The sequence below is a fragment of the Bombina bombina genome, chromosome 2 (assembly GCF_027579735.1).
Source record: "Bombina bombina isolate aBomBom1 chromosome 2, aBomBom1.pri, whole genome shotgun sequence".
Taxonomy (NCBI): Eukaryota; Metazoa; Chordata; class Amphibia; order Anura; family Bombinatoridae; genus Bombina; species Bombina bombina.
In genome coordinates, this window is record NC_069500.1 from 1054614422 (window position 1) to 1054621569 (window position 7148).

Consider the following 7148-nt stretch of genomic DNA (forward strand, 5'->3'; position numbering starts at 1 on the left):
GGTTGTAGATGTGTAACAGATTTTGGAGGTCAAAGTTAGAAAAAGTGTGTTTTTTTCCATTTTTTCCTCATATTTTATATATTTTTTATATTATATTATAGATGTGATGAAAAAAATGGTATCTTTAGAAAGTCCATTTAATGGCAAGAAAAACGGTATATAATATGTGTGGGTACAGTAAATGAGTAAGAGGAAAATTACAGCTAAACACAAACACTGTAGAAATGTAAAAATAGCCATTGTCATTAAGGGTAAGAAAACTGAAAAATGGTCCGGTTATTAAGGGGTTAAGTTACAGCACAGTATTCTAGCAACTAAAAAATGTAGCCCTATTTAGCTAAAAATGATTATGAATTTTAAGACTATTTAGCTCCTCATTTTATAGGGGGGGGGGAGGAAAGAAAAAAAAATGATTCCCTTTCTCTTTCTTCTCTTCCTCCCTCTCTCTTTTTTACTACCCTCTTCACGATATCCCCTCTCTCTCCCGCCCTTCCAGATTACCAAATACCCAGCAAGACTATTTCCGTGTTTCTAAAAAGAAAAATCAAGTGGTCGATTTCTCTGGGTGGGAATATTTTAATAAACTTAGACCATTTTTTGAAGAAGAGAAGTATTTCCCTTTCAGAGTTTAAATCTGTGATTGATTGCTCAATTATACATTGTTTTTTAAGATAATTCTTAGCTTCCGTAATCGACAGTGGGAATTTACTCTTCCAGTTCTTAAAAATTAAGCTTCTAGCGGCAAGAAAAAAACAAATTTAATATCTTAGATTCGTTTAGAGGCAAGTTCTTGTCCATTAGAAATATTGGCCTCTAGTTATCAACGTGTCTACTTACCTGCCATCGCCGGCCCCAATACGCCCACCTAAGCTCGCCTACCATCGCTGCCGTGGACCTGAATACGTTCGCCAAAGTTATTAATAAAGCTGTCAAAAAGCCGCGCACCAAGTACGGGGCGATGAGCAGCGGACTGTGATAGTTATCACTCATCCGATCTCGCTGCTCTTCGGCTTTTTCCCAGCTTTATTGCTAGCCTGTCACTAAGCACCCACACTAAACTACACTGTTCTACCCCCTATACCGGCACCCCCGGAGCCCCCCGCAACTAAATAAAGTTATTAACCCCTAAACCGCTGCTCCTAGACCCCACCCCTAAACCGCCACTCCCGGACCCCGCCGCCACCTACATTATACCTAGTAACCCCTATCCTGCCCCCCACTACACCGCCGCCACCTATAATACATTTATTAACCCCTATCCTGCCGATCCTGGACCCCGCTGCAACTAAATAAATTGTTTAACCCCTAAACCGCCGCTCCCGGACCCCGCCGCCACCTATATTAAACTTTTTAACCCCTAATCTGCCCCCCCTACACCGTCGCCACCTATAATACATTTATTAACCCCTATCCTACCCCCCTACACCGTTGCCATCTATAATACATTTATTAACCCCTATCCTGCCCCCCCTACACCGTTGCCACCTATAATAAATTTATTAACCCCTATCCTGCCCCCCCTACACCGTCGCCACCTATAATAAATGTATTAACCCCTATCCTGCCCCCCTACACCGCCGCCACTATAATAAAATTATAAACCCCTAAACCTAAGTCTAACCCTAACCCTAACACCCCTCTAACTTAAATATTATTTAAATACATCTAAATATTATAACTCTTATTAACTAAATTAATCCTATTTAAAACTAAATACTTACCTTTAAAATAAACCCTAATATAGCTACAATATAAATAATAATTATATTGTAGCTATCTTAGGATTTATTTTTATTTTACAGGCAAATTTCAATTTATTTTAACTAGGTACAATAGCTATTAAATAGTTAATAACTATTTAATTGTAGTTATTTGTAGCAAATTTATTTAATTAATTTAATGATAGTGTAGTGTTAGGTTTAATTGTAACTTAGGTTAGGATTTATTTTACAGGTAATTTTGTATTTCTTTTAGCTAGGTAGTTATTAAATAGTTAATAACTATTTAATAACTATTCTAACTAGCTAAAATAGATACAAAGTTACCTGTAAAATAAATATAAATCCTAAAATAGCTACAATGTAATTATTAATTACATTGTAGCTATTTTAGGGTTTATTTTACAGGTAAGAATTTAGTTTTAAATAGGAATAATTTAGTTAATGATAGTGTAGGGTTATGTGTAATTGTAACTTAGGTTAGGATTTATTTTACAGGTAAATTTGTCTTTATTTTAACTAGGTAGCTATTAAATAGTTAATAACTATTTAATAGCTATTGTACCTAGTTAAAATAAATTGAAATTTGCCTGTAAAATAAAAATAAATCCTAAAATAGCTACAATATAATTATTAGTTATATTGTAGCTATATTAGGGTTTATTTTATAGGTAAGTATTTAGTTTTAAATAGGATTAATTTAGTTAATAAGAATAATATTTATTTAGATGTATTTAATTAATATTTAAGTTAGGTGGGTGTTAGGGTTAGGGTTAGACTTAGGTTTAGGGGTTAATAATTTTATTATAGTTGCGGTGGGGTCCGGGAGCGGCGGTTTAGGGGTTAACATATTTATTATAGTGGCGGCGGGGTAGGGAAGCGGCAGTTTAGGGGTTAACATATTTATTAGAGTGGCGGCGGGGTCCGGTAGCGGCGGTTTAGGGGTTAACATATTTATTAGAGTGGCGGGGGGGCCCGGGAGTGGCGGTTTAGGGGTTAACATATTTATTAGAGTGGCAGCGGGGTCCGGGAGCGGCGGTTTAGGGGTTAACATATTTATTAGAGTTGCGGCGGAGTCCGGGAGCGGCGGTTTAGGGGTTAATCAGTTTATTAGAGTGGCGGTGGGCTCCGGGAGCGGCGGTTTAGGGGGTAATACATTTATTTAGTTGCGGCAGTGTAGCGGGGGACAGATTAGGGGTGTTTAGACTCAGGGTACATGTTAGGGTGTTAGGTGCAGACATCTCCCTTAGGAATCAATGGGATATCGGGCAGCAGCGAACATGAACTTTCGCTATGGTCAGACTCCCATTGATTCCTATGGGATCCGCCACCTCCAGGGTGGCGGATTGAAAACCAGGTACGCTGGGCTGGAAAAGTGCCGAGCGTACCTGCTAGTCATTTAATAACTAGCAAAAGTAGTCAGATTGTGCCGAACTTGCGTTCGGAACATCTGGAGTGACGTAAGAATTGATCTGTGTCGGACTGTATCCGGCGGATCAAAGCTTACGTCACTATATTCTACTTTTGCCGGGCAGCAGGGCTTGATAACTAAGGAGAATCAGCCTCGCCACAAATACGCTGCGGAATTCCAGCGTTTTTGAGGTTGACGGCTTGATAACTAGGGGCCATTGTGTCTTTTAGGGTGAGTCTGAAGGAAGCTACCTTAACCACATTGAGTAACCAGAATTCTATTTTACTCCAGAACTGCTGTATCTTGGGACATGTCCAAATCATGTGTATTAAATTTGCAGCTGGTAAACTACACTTTGGGCACTTATTAAAGCTATTATTATGCCATCTGAATCCTTTATTTGGAGTATAATAAGTTTGATAAATTAATTTTATATTGGACTCTCTCCAGGTCTCAGATATTGCAGCGTGGAAGAGCAGAGATAATGAACGTGCTACATGTAGATTTTGATCAATATTGTCAGAGATAAGATTTGTCCATTTTTGGGCTATGCTTTCTAGATTGGATCCTCCCTTGTATGAGACCAAGTATAAATACCAGGTGGAGATAGATTGATGACCTGCTATTGCCAGAACTGGCCAATTTTCAAGTTTACCGCATGACCATTTCCAAGAGAATTTATCTACTAACTGCCGGACATAGTGTCTCGCTTGCAGATATGCAAAAAAATCGCGAATATTTAGATCAAATTCTTGCTTCAATTCTTCAAAATATTTAATATTTTCTGCCATTGGGTTGATAAGTTGTGAGGCATATTGGAGACCTCTCGCGTGCCAATTCTTCACTAACAAGGATTGTGAGCCTTCTTGATAGTCTGGGTTACCTAGGAACGTTTGGAATCTCGGGATACTTGTGTTTAAGTCTACTCTTGATCTTCTCTTTTTCCAGGCTTGAATTATCACATAAATTGATCTATATGATTTCACCTGTTTAGGGAATGAGTTAGGGGCTATGTGGATCAGGGAGATAAGAGAAAATGGATGGATCATACTTGATTCTAGAACGTTATCTATGAAGCGATCTGACTCTGTAATCCAATCAACATTTTTTTTAAGTTGTTGCTGAACCCAAATCGATATAACGTATCCAGCATATGGTCGTGATGTACGCTATCAAAAGCTTTTTTTAAGTGTCAGTAGCTAAGACTGCTGCATCGGGATGGTCTTTCAGTGCCTGGCTATCAGCATTTTTAAAATAATCGATGAGTAATAATAATTGTCTGATCTTGGCTGCTGAATTGCGATTAAGAAGAAACCCAGCCTGATCTTTATGAATGATCTCCAATAGCCTTTCTTGAAGTCTTTTAGCTAAGATAGAGGTAAATAACTTGTAGTCAGTGTTTAGAAGGGCTATGGGCCTATATGACTCTTTTTTTACAAGGATCTTTTCCTGGCTTAAGTATAAGAATTGTTTGAGATGCTGTGAAGTTACAGGCAATTTGAGAGTTTGTGGTATAGTACAAATTGAATAATTTTGTTAAATAAGGAACAAGAGTTGGAGCCATAATTTTATATAGTTCATTTGGCAGTGCATCCGGAGCTGGGGCCTTATCTAGTTTTAGTGATTGAATAGCTTGATTTACTTCTGATTCTAATATCTCAGAATTTAATTTAAGGTTAAATTCAGAGCTAATGCGTGGAAGCACAATATCTTCCAAAAATTTTCCATGTGCTGCTGTTCCTGAAGAGGATAAATAGTAGATTAATTTATAATACTGAAAGATTTGGAGATTTCTTCAGGTGAGGTAAGTAATTTCCCTTTATCCAGTATAGAATCAATTATTGAGGATTGTCTGAAATTTCTCACTAGCTTAGATAGAAGCTTGCCTGATTTGTTGCCATATTTATATAATTTTGCTTGAAATTTCATTTCCGCATGAGATGTATATAAGGTTTACAAGGAGTCCCATTCATTCTTTGCCCCAATATATCTTCTCCAGTTATCATTTGAAGGAGCATGTAAGTACCTATTATAGGCATTTGTTACAGCAGCTATTGCTTCTCTTTCTTTTAATTTAGAATCCCTTTTGAACCTAGCCAGATAAGCAATAATATCACCTCTTATTACTGCTTTCACAGTCTCCCATATTGTTGCAAATTTAGCAACTGAGCCAATATTGAATTGAAAATATTCATCTAGTTTGGTTTTTAGCCAGTTTCTAAATTTATGATTTTTGTTTAGGTATTTTTAATAAAAAAAGTGGGGTATTCGTGCACTGGCGTTTATACCTTTATCTTTTTTTGTTTTCTTTTGAAGGGTGCCTCGTCTTAAACTATCCAGAGGAAATCAAGGAGCCATGTTGAAATCACCCCTTAGAATTACATGCCCCTCTGCCACCTGTAGGATTTTGGCCTGAAGAGAGTCCCAAAAGTCTGAGTCAATTATATTGGGTGCATAAAGATTACAAATGGTATAAGTTACATTTGCGATTTTTAATTTTAAAATTAAATACCTACTCTCAGGATCCACCAATGTGAGTAATTTGACATAGGTTTATTTCTTCCCCAGCAGAATTGCCACACCTTTTTTTTTGTTTAATGTTGGAGTAAATAAAACCTCTGCTACCCAAGAAGATTTTAATTTCATGGATTCTTCGGTATTTAAATGTGTTTCTTGTAAAAAGGCGATGGACGTGTTGAGCTTACGAAGATGTGTTAAAATCATTTTTCTTCTATGGGTGAGGAGATACCCCCTACGTTCCATGAGGTAAATCTGATGTTTTCATTCAATTTCCCTTATCCAAACTTGGGGGGGGAGGCCAGGGGGAGAGAGAGGGGGAGAGGGAGAAGGAGAAAAAAAACCCCAGCTCTTTCTCATCAGTTTCAGATACCCCAAGCATATTTAGGGCCATATAATGCTTAAATCCTAACTTAATATCAATTAGTCCTATTTTCAGCAATTTTTTTCTCTGCCTCTTCTGCTGAGTCAAAGAAGAAGGTCTGTCCTTCGAGTGTCAACTTAAGTCTAGCTGGATAAATAACCACAGCCTGCCACCCAGCTTTTATCATTTTGCCACAGATTGGGGAAAGTTCCCTCCGTTTTAAGGTCTCAATGGAGAAATCTTGAAAAAGCAAGATTTTTAAATCGTTATAGAATATATGTTGTTTTTTGCGATATTGTTGTAAAACAATATTTTATCCTGATATTTCAGGAATCTAGCAATAATCGGTCTTGGTTTAGCAAGATTTCCAGAGTTATCCCATGGTTTCCCCAGTCTGTGGACTCTTTCAATGGCAAGGGGTTGCTGGGGTGGGGGTATATTTAATAGCTGAGGTAATATGTGGGTCATCACTTTCATAAGATCTTCTACTTGTCTGGATTCAGGGAATCTGATAATCCTGAGATTATTCCTTCTTGACCTGTTTTCCAGATGATCTAGTTTAGCTTGGATTTTAAGTATCTCACTCTGATTACCCTCGATCCTTGGAATATATGAGTTTGTCCATCTTCTATATCTGAGATTCGCAGTTCAGCTTCCTGAAGCCTCTTAGAGAATTGTCTTACCTCGGTTGTTAACATTAAGATATCATGCTTGATCTCAGTTTTTAAGAGATCAAATTTGGGAGTTATAGCATCTAGTATGGTAGCAACTAAAGCTTAAGATTCCTGAGTAGTCATAAGATTTTGGATCTTTGTTAAAGTGTTTGACGGGATCTCTATGGAATTCTTAATTATTTGCTCCCTGTGCTTAGCCGCCATGCCTGGATTAGGTTTAGGTGAAAAAGACGGTGACGTGATAAATGTGTCCATTAAAATAGTGCAATACAAGACTGTGGTGGGGCCAGTTGCTCCCAGTGCATTTAGAGTAGAAGGTGAAATAAAAAAGAGAGTGCTCGATGTGAATGAAAATCAAAAGAAAAAAAATAAATAAAAGAGAAAGAAAGTGATTATCTAATACGCAATAAAGAAAGGTGATTCTGTGATATTGTGTATTAAGATAGACCAGAATATGGCGATTG